Raw genomic sequence first — 12,994 nt, 5'->3', positions numbered from 1 at the left:
GGCACGAAAATCACTTGAACCTGGGAAGTGGAGGTTGCAGTGAGACAAGATGGCGCCACTGCACTCCAGCCTGGGCAGCAGAGTGAGATTCTGTCTCAAAAAAACAAACAAAAAAAGAACCAGAAATAATAATAGTATAGATAACGTGTTCATCCTCTCTATTTTATGCTTGTTTTCTACTTCATTAATTTCTGCTTTTATCTGTATTATTTTCTCCTTCAGCTCTCTTTGGGTTTAATTTGCTGTTTGCTTACTAATTTCTTAAGATGAAAGCTTAGGTTGTTGACTTTCCGGCCCTTCCTCTTTTTTTTTTTTTTTTTTTTTTTTGAGACAGGGTTTCACTCTGTTGCCTGTGCTGGAGTGTAGTGGTGTGATCTCAGCTCATTGCAGCCTTGACCTCCCAGGTTCAGATGATCCTCCCATCTCAGCCTCCCGAGTAGCTGGGACTATAGGCACGAGCCACTGTGCTCAGATAATTTTTTGTATTTTTAGTAGAGATGGTTTTGTCAAGCAATCCTCCCTCCTAGGCTTCCCAAAGTGCTGGGATTACAGATGTGAGCCACTGTGCCTAGCTGACTTCCTCTTTTCTGTTCTTTTTTTTCTTTTTTTTTGAGACAGAGTCTCACTGTCACCCAAGCTCGAGTGCAGTGACATGATCTTGGCTTGCTGCAACTCTGCCTCCCAGATTCAAACAATTCTCCCGCCTCAGCTTCCTGAGTAGCTGGGATTACAGGTGCACACCACCACGCTTGGCTAATTTTTGTATTTTTAATAGTGACAAAGTTTCACCATTTGGCCAAGCTGGTCTTGAACTCCTGGTCTCAAGCGATCCACCTGCCTTGGCACCCCAGAGTGCTGGGATTATAGGTGTCAGCCACTGCACCCGGCCTCTTTTCTAATATAAGCATTCCAAGTTGTAGTTTCCTCTAAACATGACTTTAGATGTATCCTACACATTTTGATACATAGAATTTTCATTATCATTGAGACAAACATTTCAGCAAGACAAACAAGTGAAAAAGAAAATTGAGAGGTAGCATTGTGGGCCTGGGACTTAGCTACATTTAGAGACATGGATTCGGATATTAAGAGATGGATTTTGGTCAAGGGGACAGACATTATTTTCTGGTTCCACTCTGCTGCTAACCATTGTAGATGGAACAGGGCAAACTGAGACGGTCCCTTGACTCACTAACTTCCATTTAAATACTCTCTGTACTCTGTTCTCTCCTGCCTTGACCTTTTTCTGTTCTTTAGACTTGTATAACCAATCACTCACTTGTTTTCTTCTCTCAGATACATGTATGTGTGTGTATATATAGTATATATATATAAATAAATATATTAGTATATATATTAGTGTATATATATATATAAATTATTTGTGTGTGTGTGTGTGTGTATATATATAAATACTAAGTTTCACTCTTGTTGCCCAGGCTGGAGTGTAATTGCACCATCTCAGCTCACCACAACCTCAGACTCCTGGGTTCAAGCAATTCACCTGCCTCAGCCTCCCCAGTAGCTGGGATTACAGGTATGCGCCACCACGCCCGGCTAATTTTGTATTTTTAGTAGAGACAGGGTTTCTCCATGTTGGTCAGGCTGGTCTTGAACTCCCGACCTCAAGTAATCCACCTACCTCGTCCTCCCAAAGTGCTGGGATTACAGGCATGAGCCACCGCTCCCGGCCTTTTTAAATTTTATTTTATTTTATTTTTTTGAGACCGAGTTGTGCTCTGTCGCCCAGGCTGGAGTGCAGTGGCAGGATCTTGGCTCACTGCAACCTCCACCTCCCGGGTTCAAGAAATTCTCCTGCCTCAGCCTCCCAAGTAGCTGGGACTACAGGCACACGCTTTTGTATATTAATAAAACGAGGTTTCACTGTGTTGCCCAGGCTGGTCTGGAACTCCTGAGCTCAGGCGATCTGCCTGCCTTGGCCTCTCAAAGTGCTGGGATTACAGGTGTGAGCCACCGTGCCCAGCCTCACTTAGATATCTTACAGGCACCTCAAATTTATCATGTCCAAAATCAAACCCTTGGCCAGGTGTGGTGGCTCATGCCTATAATTCCAGCACTTTGGGAGGTCGAGGCAGGAGAATTGCTTGAGGCCAGGAGCCTGGGCAACAAAGCAAAACCCCATCTTGAAAAAAAAAAGAAATAAATGCTGGGCACAGTGGTGTGTGCCTGCAATCCCAGTTACTTGGGAGACTGAGAAAAAAATTAAAAGAACAAAACCAAACCCTCGACTTTCTCCCTCACATCTGCTCCTTCCTTAGTTAATCACCAAATGAAACTTAGAGGATACTTAAGAACCCACAAGCCTGGGCGCCGTGGCTCAGGCCTATAATCCCAGCACTTTGGGAGGCTGAGGTGGGCAGATCACTTGAGGTCAAGAGTTCGAGACTATCCTGGACAACATGGTGAAACTTCATCTCTACTAAAAACACAACAATTAGCTGGGCATGGCGGCGCGTGCCTGTAATCCCAGCTACTCAGGAGGCTGAGGGAGGAGAATTGGTTGAACCTGGGAGGCGGAGGTTGCAGTGCGCTGAGATCACGCCACTGCACTCTAGCCTAGCAACAGAGCTAGACTCCATCTCAAAAACAAAACAAAACAAAAAAAATTAGCCTGGTATGGTGGCACATGCTTGTAATCCCAGCTACTTAGGAGTCTGAGGTAGGAGAATCGCTTGAACTTAGGAGGCAGAGGTTGCAGTGAGCCGAGATCGCAACATTGCACTCCAGCCTGGGTGACAGAGCGAGACTCCCTCTCAAAAAAAAAAAAAAAAAAAAGAACCCACAGAAATGTGAGGTGTACATATTGCTCACTTCGGCATGTGTATCCATAAGTCAGAAGGTGATCCTTCCTCCTCTGCACGGATACACTAACACTTCCTAAATATCTGCTTGAGGATATTCTGTGGCCATTTCCCATATCACAAAGCATCCACATTCTGCCTGATTTTTCGGGGCTTCCATCACCTGCCTCCCTCTGTCCACTTAGGTTCATTTCTCTCCTTGACTTAAACAATCCACTGCCGTAAATCTCGACCCATCCTTGTCTGTGAATATATTATACACTATGCTCTTTCTTGCTTCTGCACCCTTTCTGATGATTATTCAAACCCTACCAATTCTGTTTGTTTGTTTGAAACAGTCTTGCTCTGTCACTTAGGCTGGAGTGCAGTGGCCTGATCTCAGCTCACTGTAATCTCTGCCTCCCAGGTTCAAATGATTCTCATGCCTCAGCTTCCTGAGTATCTGGGACCGCAGGCTCGCACCACCATGCCTGGCTCATTTCTTGCATTGTTAGTAGAGATGGGGTTTCACTATGTTGGCCAGGCTGGTCACAAACTCCTGACCTCAGGTGATCTGCCCGCCTTGGCCTCCCAAAGTGCTGGGATTACAGGTGTGAGCCATGGTGCCCAGCCTCTGAGGCTTATTTCTGAGGCTTTTCCATTTTTCTTTAATTAAAAGCATTCTGCATGCCCATGTGCCATATTTCAGGGTATCGGGGTTTCCTGAGCCCAACACCATCTATGTTCCCTTCCATGACTGATGATATGATTCCAACTATGATCATTTCAACAGCTGTGGGATTGGAAAGAGGTAAGAACAGAGCTCTGATTCCCGCATGTGGCATTCAGTGGGGTGGTTTTCCCAGAGGGGAAGCTTTCTGGTTTAGATCATGGGTCAAACAAGGACTTAGGTATCAAATATGGCTCAACACAAAGGCATGCATAAATGTTGGTTTTAACTTTGTATCTCAAAGCTTAGGGGAAAAAGAGCTCTGTGTTTATATGGTTTATATATGCAAAGTGGTCTGGAAGGGTCCACACTGAACCCTGATAGTGTATTGGGGTGGGACAGGTGACAATAGCCTTTTAAATTGGGCACTTCAGTGCTTTTTGTTGGGGGTGGTTGTTTTACAATGAGCATGTGCTACTTTCAGAATGAAAAAAGTGAAACAGCAAAACGAAAAAAAGCACAGTCCTTTAAAATAAAATATTCAACACAAGTGCTCAATGTTCTGTGTAATGAGAGTGGTGAAGCACAGCATGAAAATCTCCTCGATTATTGCATTCACAAATTACTGGAATGTTTTCAAACACGGAGTTGTGATGGAGAACCGAATCCCAAGTCTTCTCCCGACGAAAGAAGGATGTCTGAGGTAATTATGAGCTTGAAAGGATCCTATTACATTGTGTTTGTTGTCCAAGAAGGGGCTCCCTCAACAGTTTATAGGGCTGTAGAAAGGAAAGATTTCTGGGCTGTGGAAATGAAAGATGTCTGCGTGACTCTAGGCTCTTATTTCTACTTTCGTGCATTTTAAAGCATTGTTTCCTGACTCCTAAGTTTCCCAACGACATCGTTTAGGTTCTTTTTGAACTTAAACGGAGCAGAAGTCAGAACTCCGGGCGTTGCTCACTGTGGCATTGTATCCACACTCAAGAGTTTGAATGGAAAGAACTTGGCCTTCATTTAAACTTGACCAAGAAGGGCGAGCTGGGGACCCTCCCACCTCCACAAATCTCCACTCTGCCCTCCCACCGTGATGTTCCTTCTGTCCCTGCGTCCTTTGGTGTCAATGACACCGCTTTATTTTCTCCTCCCATGAATCCGCCTCTTACAGCGCATTCACCTCCTCCCTCACTTTTCGGCTTCTCTTGGGCTCGGTGTTTCAGCGGCCAACAGACACCTCATTCTTTACCGAACTTGAATTGGGACCATTTTTCTGTTTCTTGGAAACCTCTCTCAAGAGCTCCATAATCCTTTCTCTGATGAAACGGTTGCTCCCGCTGAGTGAAATTCCGCTTAGGGCCCCAACACAGCCTACGTTGTTCTCGCTCCCAAAGAGATTTTTTTTTACTCCATTTAACTTGTTTTTCAACTGAGCTGCATGGATCAGACATATCTATTCAGCAGCCACCTGGTCAGCAGCAGTTGTCTCTTTCATATAAAATTAGGTTCTTTACTCGAGGGCCTACATTTTGGAAGCAGCCAACCCAAAAACCTTGAGGTTTTCCTCTGGCCAGCTGCAGGATATTGACGAATCCCAGCCAGCTATAAAATATTGACGAATCCCAGCCAGCTATAAAATATTGACGAATCCCAGCCAGCTATAAAATATTGACGAATTCCAGCCAGCTATAAAATATTGACGAATCCCAGCCAGCTACAGGATATTGATGAATCCTACCCAGCTACAGGATATTGATGAATCCCACCCAGCTATAGGATATTGATGAATCCCACCCAGTTACAGGATATTGATGAATCCCACCCCACTACAGGATATGGATTAATCCCACCCAGCTACAGGATATTGATGAATCCTGCCCAACTTGTGACAAGTTCCATGTCTCCCACTGGCCAGGATCTTCTATGCTGCAAGTTTCACCAAGTGAGACTGGGCTACCTCATGTTGCTTTCTCTAAGAAGTGCCATTGCAGGAGTTTGTAACACAATTTGCTGGCTTCTTTTCAGACAGAGCAAATGCCAGGTCTGGTGAGAGAAGCCCTTGAAGGTGGTAAGGACTTTTGTTAAACACCATGAGGAACTGAGATGGAGTTATCATTTAGGGCAGAAGAGCAGAGAGGACTCTTCGTTACCAGAGCAATTGCAGTTGTCATCTCCAGGTAATTCTAGAGGTGTAATTAGTCTTCAGATGCTCTGCTCATTTATTATAAGACTTCTCTCTTATAAAAACAAATAGTGTTCAAAGAGTTTGGTAAAAAGCTGAGAACATAAAGTTGTTGGTCATATTTTTCAGGAAGTCTAATACATCATATTTAACATTTTAAATTGCTTTTTAAAATTACTTCCAGATCTATTTTTGACCATATTTCAATCAAGATTAAGGGCTTGCAGACAGTTTCCCTTGTGGATTACAAAGTCCCAAATGAGAAGGCTCTACAAAGTGATGTAATAATGTAACCTCAACACTCCAAAAACAAGGAGACGAGGCCTGGAGAGATGAAGTAACTTGCCCAAGGTCACTCAGCAGCTCAACATTAGGGCCAGCAAAAGATCTGAGTTTTCTTCTTCTCCCAGAACAGTGTATTTGTTCCATCACACCAAAGAGTCTCAGTTTCTCAACCCAAACAGACCACTGCCCCTTCATTCTCCTGGTGATATTCGCAGGTAATATAATGTTCCTATGCAAATAAATTTCAATCACTTGGCATAATGTCCTGATTGTCTCAGAAAGAAGAAATAAAACAAGGCCATGTACTTAACCAGGAAGGTCCTGCATCACAGACTGCTCCCTACCCTGTGAATATCTGGCCATGGGTAGGACAGGTCTTGCCCTCTGAGGCTCCCAAACCCACTACACCTGCCCTAAACTCACCTCTCCAGGGGGTAAGCAGAGTTCAGAGGATTGTGTGTGTTTCCAATATTTCCCTGCTTAAAAGTTTCTTTCACGTCAGGCACAGTGGCTCATGCTTGTAATCCCAGCACTCTGGGAGGCGGAGGCAGGCGGATCACTTGAGGTCAGGAGTTTGAGACCACCTTGGCCAATACGGCGAAACCCTGTCTCTACTAAAAATACAAAAATTAGCTGGATGTGATGGCTTGCGCCTGTAGTCCCAGCTACTTGGGAGGCTGAGGCAGGAGAATCGCTTGAACCCAGGAGGCGGAGGTTTCAGTGAGCCAAGGTTGTGCCACTGTACTCCAGCTTGGGCAACAAAAGCAAAACTCCGTCTCAGAAAAAAAAAAAAAATTTCTTTCAATAAGCCCTGTGCATTTTTACCATGGGGTGCTGGCAACGAATGCCTCCTCTGCGCGACACTGCTCTGACACTCCCCAAAGGGCAGTGGCACTTCTTGGAAGAGTGCAGGGCACCATACCTGCAGCTATATTTTTCTCCTAAAACTGGATCGGTCTCTAAATGCATAATTATTAGGACCAGGTTTACCATCCCAATGAATTGACTTCTGCATTCTGAGCTCAGGATTAACATCCACCCATTTCAGTGTGACCACATCTTATCTCCAACTTTCATTTTCTCCTGTGTAAGTACTGCAGCTCCTGGTTCTTTATATACTATACAAATATTTTACTGGTTGGGCATGGTGGCTCACGCCTGTAATCCCAACACTTTGGGAAGCCAAGGCAGGCAGATCACCTGAAGTCAGGAGTTTGAGACCAGCCTGGCCAACATGGTGAAACCCTGTCTCTACTAAAAATACAAAAATCAGCCAGGTGTGGTTGCGGGCACCTGTAATCCCAGCTACTCTGGAGGCTGAGGCAGGAGAATAGCTTGAACACAGGAGACGGCGGTTGCAGTGAGCTGAGATAGTGCCACTGCACTCCAGCCTGGGCGACTGAGCAAGACTCCATCTCAAAAAAAAAAAAAAAAAATTAATATATATATATATATTTCCTCCATAAACTACACTTGGAGATAAAACAATGAGCTCGTGGTCTCATAAATGTGCCAACTCTGTAACGTAATTCAAATGATTGGGCAGACCAAAATATACTGTTCTCACCACTCTTCCTCCTGAATCATTTTAAAAGAATATACTCATCTTACACTCAGACCCCTCTTGAAGGCCCATGTGGACTCTGTTTATCATGCCAACCCGGTTTTGTTTTTGTTTTGTTTTGAGACAGTGTCTCTCTCTTGTTGCCCAGGCTGGAGTACAGTGGTGCAACCTCGGCTCACCAAAACCTCCGCCTCCTGGGTTCAAGTGATTCTCCTGCCTCAGCCCCCTGAGTAGCTGGGATTACAGGCACCTGCCACCTCGCCCGGCTAATTTTTGTATTTTTAGTAGAGACAGGGTTTCACTATGTTGGCCAGGCTGATCTTCAACTCCTGACCTCAGGCGATCCACCCGCCTCGGCCTCCCAAAGTGCTGGGATTACAAGCGTGAGCCACCGCACCCTGCACCAGTTTTTATCATTTGTTCTCCATAGCGTCACCTCTGGTTGGCATCACAGCACAGAGAAGCAGGCCACTCTCTGGGACCAGGTTGAATCTCTCCAAGGAACAAATGCTGCTACTGCAAGGGTGTGTCTTAAAACAACCATAAATTTTTATTCTGGGGACTTGTTCAGGCATTTAAAATAATTATTAAAATTTTTTAAACTTTAATTTTTTTGCTTTATATAATTTCCAACCTTTATAGGACAATTAATTGCTGCACACATTCTGCTTCTTTCAGGTGCTGGGAACTCCTTGGCAGCACACGTTTTCCATCCCTTCACCACCAAGACATTTTCATGTGCAGATGTTCCAATGACAACACTCGCATTAGTTTCTACTTGTGGGGGACCAAACCTCTTGCTTGAGTCAGACTTAGAAATAAGCAACTGTATAAGCAGAGAACTGACAAGATGGAAATTTTTGTCCACTAAGGATTCATCTTGAGCAAAGTTACTTGTCTTACACAAAGAGGGTTGATGCTAGGTGCAGTGGCCCGCACCTGTAATCCCAGGACTCTGGGAGGCTGAGGCTGGTAGATTGCATGAGCCCAGGAGTTCAAGACCAGCCTGGGAAACACAGCGAGACTCCTATCACTACAAAAAATACAAAAATTAGCCAGGCACCATGGGGCACACTCATAGTAGTCCCAGCTACTGGGAGGCTAAGGTGGGAGGATCACCTGAGCCTGGGAGGTTGAGGCTGCAGTGATCCATGATTGCACCACTGTACTCCAGCTTGGGCGACAGAGTACGACCGTGTCTCAAAAAAAAAAAAAAAAAAAGAAAGAAAAGAAAAGAAAAGAAAAAAGAAAAAGTTGGTTTTATGAAGCTTTGTGAATCTCCTGATAGGCCTTAGTACAATTAAACACAATGAAGACAATTGCTTTCTACTTACACGGGACCTGGGGATTGTTTCCCGTTTACTACACCATTTCTTCTTCCTGGGTGCACAAGAAGACTCCATTTCCCAGCAGCCCCTTGGGCTAGGGTGGGATCATGTGACTGAGTTCTTGCCAATGGATGTGAGTGGAAGTGATGGCTGCTATCAGGTCAGCATGTTAGAGCAGGTGTAAGCTCTTCACACTCCTGCTCTCTCATCAGGGGCTGTTAGCAAAGAACTTCCAGATGGCAGATCTGTGAGAGGCAAGCAGACTGGATCCCTGAGTTGCTGCTGGAGAGCCACCTGGCCTCTGGACTCAAGGGAGTCACTTTTTGTGTTTGCCCTCTGAGCTTCAGGGGGTTACTTGTGCCCTTGTTCCACCCTGATTAACAGAACACACTTCTGCAATACTACATTCTCAGAGGGGTGAAGGGACCTTAGACGTCTGAGCCCTGCACTGTGTCCCCAGAGACTTCATTCTGGTCTGCGTCGATCTATTAATCAACAATCAAGGAGTATAATCATCCTCGGAAGCATCTTATTAACATGGGAGATTAGGATGCGTTTCTCACGAAGTTAAGAGCTCTCCTTTGAAACTCAATCAGTAAGTAGTTACCCAGTTCCCCTCTTGCCAGCTCACAGTGTCCATTTCAGACCCGAAAAGGAATTCAAGGTGTCAGAGGCATTCGAACTAGAGCAACTACATCTTGAACAGGAGCTGGGTAAAATAAGGCTGAGACCTACTGGGCTGCATTCCCGGGAGGTTAAGGCATCCTTAGTTACAAGATGGACTCACCCCGAATTCTTTCTCGTGCGCTATCCAAGAACCTTCTCTTGCGGTCTGGATTAGGACCCTTTTCCGGTAACAAAGGGAAGAGAATCAGAGCACCACCTTGCTCCGAGTCGTGATCATGAGAAGAGCTTGCTTTCTATCGTAACTGATATTTTTTTATGATGGTGTGAATAATTGGCCACTATTCATCACAAAGCTCCCCAAAAGCATGAGGCTCTCCGCGGAGAATGCCCACCCCTTCTCCAAATGCGCTAATCAGAGATCTGATGGGCCTGTGGGGCCACCATGAGGCCCCTCCCAAAATACCCACCGCTGCCCTCCTTGAGGAGCCCCAGGGTTGCTGTAGATCTGTTCTCTACAAGACTCTGAAACCGGTGAAAAGAACACTTATCAAAACAATTCCAAAAGCACTTTAAACCTTTGATTAAGAAGACAAGTGATTTTCTATATTCCCATGATAACTATTTCAATATTATTATATGTAATATATTATTTCAATATAGCTGATCAGAGGCCTTGCACTGACGTTAAATGACAACACAGAGACACATGAGTGTGATGGGGGCACCTCTAATCCCAGCTACTTGGGAGGCTGAGGCAGGAGAAATGCTTGAACCCAGGAGGCAGAGGTTGCAGCGAGCCGAGACAGTGCCACTGCCTGGGCGACAAGAGTGGGACTCCGTCTCAAAAAAAAAAAAAAAAAAGGTTCCCAGAAGCAGGACCATGCAGGGCAGGTGCCAGGGTGTTCATGGAAGGGGCTGTCGGGGGAGAATCTTCCTGTATCCTGTGGCACCGGGGTGCCCAGCAGTCTCTGCTCTCTGCCCAGCATCCAAGGCCTGTGGCCTTAAACTCATTTTGGAGAGGCTTCCCACCAGCAGCTGAGCCTGACCGTACTTGGGTGGAATCCCCACCTCAGAATTCTGTCTCCTTTTCAGAAAGTGACAGTTTTGTACAGTTTTGCCTTTTTGTAAAGTGTAGGCAATTATAATGGTGATACCGGCATACACAGTTTGAGTGGCCCCTCTCTCCCTCTCTCCCAAGCTCCATGATGAACATTTCTAGGCCCTTTGTGGGCCTCCTCACCACTCTGCATGGAGGAGGGCAAGCTGGGGTTCGTCTTGCCAGGCTCAGCTCAGTTCCCCTCCCTGGGGTCTGCCCTGGCTTTGCTCTCCTCAGGTGCCTGCCCACAGCTCAGTGATTCAGCCTCCCAGAACAGGTCTTCCTTCCCCTCTCGGCCTTCCTGGGTAGACCATGGACTCCTGGGACATACGGAGTGAGTCTTGTGTACGTTGGTGTCTCTGGAACCCAGAACAGAGTTAGATGGAGAGTCGAACAAATAGCCTTGAACGATCTAGTGCTTTTATTTTTTTGTCCAAGATTCCTTGCTCCAAGAAGCTGTTGTAAGGAAGGAGCCAGGCTCTCTCTGTCCCACTGCGCCCTGGCTAGCTCATGGAATTCGCCTCTCCGTCATCACTGGTTTGTGACCTGGGTGTTGGTCAAATCCATCCCGTCTGCCCTAACAGCGGTCTCCACACTCCGTGCAAAGATAAGGTTCTCATACAAGGTCTTGCTAGAAGGGGACGGTGCTGGGAAACATTTGCTTCCGAGGTAGCCTGTTAGGAGGGAAGTTAAGGAAACCGAATATGACAGAATGAAAGCTGACCTGCCTCTGGGAATGCTGATTTCTTGCACTTCATGCCTTCCCACTTGATAGGGTTGGTCCCTGAAGGAGGCACTAGCAAGCACTGCTGGGATGAGGCTTCATCTTCGAGTGGTCAGAATCCCAGCACAGCGCCAAAAGAACACAGCCCCAGCTCCCCCACTTTTTATAAACAAACTTGTAAACGGCCCTCATCTTCGGGGCGATGTTGCCAGCCCAACCCAGACTTTCCGACTCACTTCAAAACCACGTCACTGCCAACTTTCCAGCTTAAAAAGAGGGAAACTTCATAAAAGGCTCCATTTCCATTTGGCCTGTGGGGGAGGATGGAATACATGGTGAGTCGGAAGCTATGAACAAAACAAGTTTATAAAAATTCCAAATAAAGAGGCGCCTCCAGTGAAATTAGCCAGACGAAAGTTGACAAAGCTGACGGCCCCGCGTGGGCTGCGGTAATGGGGCGACGTGGGAGGAGGGCTCTGCTAAGACGGCAGGAGAAACGTGGGGAGACACACGCGGGAGGGGACAGCTCTCAGCACCGTCAAAGAACAGATCCTCCAAGCGAATGATTTAAGGATTTAAATAAGAGAGTCAAGCATTTGCTTTTTTGTTTTGTTTTGTTTTGTTTTTTGAGACAGGGTCTCACTCTGTCGCCCAGGCTGGAGCACAGTGGTGTGATCACGGCTCACTGCAGCCTTGACCCCCTGGACTCAAGCAATCCTCCTGCCTTGACCTCCTGAGTAGTCAGCACTACAGGCAGGTGCCATCATGCCCAGCTAATTTTTGTATTTTTTGTAGAGATGAGGTCTGGAAATGTTGCCCAGACTGGACTCAAACTCCTGGCTTCAAGAGATCCTCCCACCTTAGCCTCCCCATGTTGGGATTACAGGCATGAGCCACTGTGCCTGACCAAGAGTCAAACATTTTAAGCGCTAGACAGGACCTCAGCACATCATCTTCTCCACTCCCCTGCCTCCCAGAAACTCAGAACAATGGCAAGAAAGTAGATGCAAAGGAATCATTTCTATTTTTATTTCTATGCTATCTTGTATATTATTAGAATTGTGGTCTTTTTTCTAAAGCTCTGTTAAAAGAAAAAAAAAACCTTCTGAGTTCATTACATAATGTTTAGAGAATATGGTATGTATGATATCAATTCCATGAAATTTACTGAGATTTCTTTACAGCCTAAAAATAGAGTCCGTTTTTAGGAACGTTCCTCGTACGCTGGAAAAGAATGTGTAGTCTCCACTAGCCGAGCTCCAAATCCTGGCCGCATGAAGAAGGTGTGGACTGGGGAGACTTGAGTCGGGAGTGGGGGATGGGGGAGGCCTCACTGGCTGACGCTGGTGGAGACTCTGGAGGGTGGGGGTGCCGGGAATGAAGGTGCGGCTGATGCAGGAGCACAAAGTAGGCCTGTGTGAGTGGCACCTCCCAGCACACGTGCATTTCATTACCTTTCTTATTTTAAGTGTTGAGGGCTTCCAACTTCTTGTAATAAGTGTGTGAAACTTCTCTTCCAAGCTCCATCCCAAAGGAGGCACAGAGTCAGGAAGACGGCAATGTCAACATCAGGTTTAGTTGTGATCAAGTGAATTGGAGAACATACCTCAGATGTGTGGCCAAATAAGTTGCCTCCCAGGTTAGCAGTGTCCCCCAGCCCCAGGCAGGGCTGGACATCCAAAGCCCAATTAGGAGTAAGTCCAGGGTCTCCTGATTCAAAGCG

The sequence above is a fragment of the Theropithecus gelada genome, chromosome 1 (assembly GCF_003255815.1).
Source record: "Theropithecus gelada isolate Dixy chromosome 1, Tgel_1.0, whole genome shotgun sequence".
In the NCBI taxonomy this organism is placed as follows: Eukaryota; Metazoa; Chordata; class Mammalia; order Primates; family Cercopithecidae; genus Theropithecus; species Theropithecus gelada.
Note: the sequence above shows the minus strand (reverse complement) of the source record.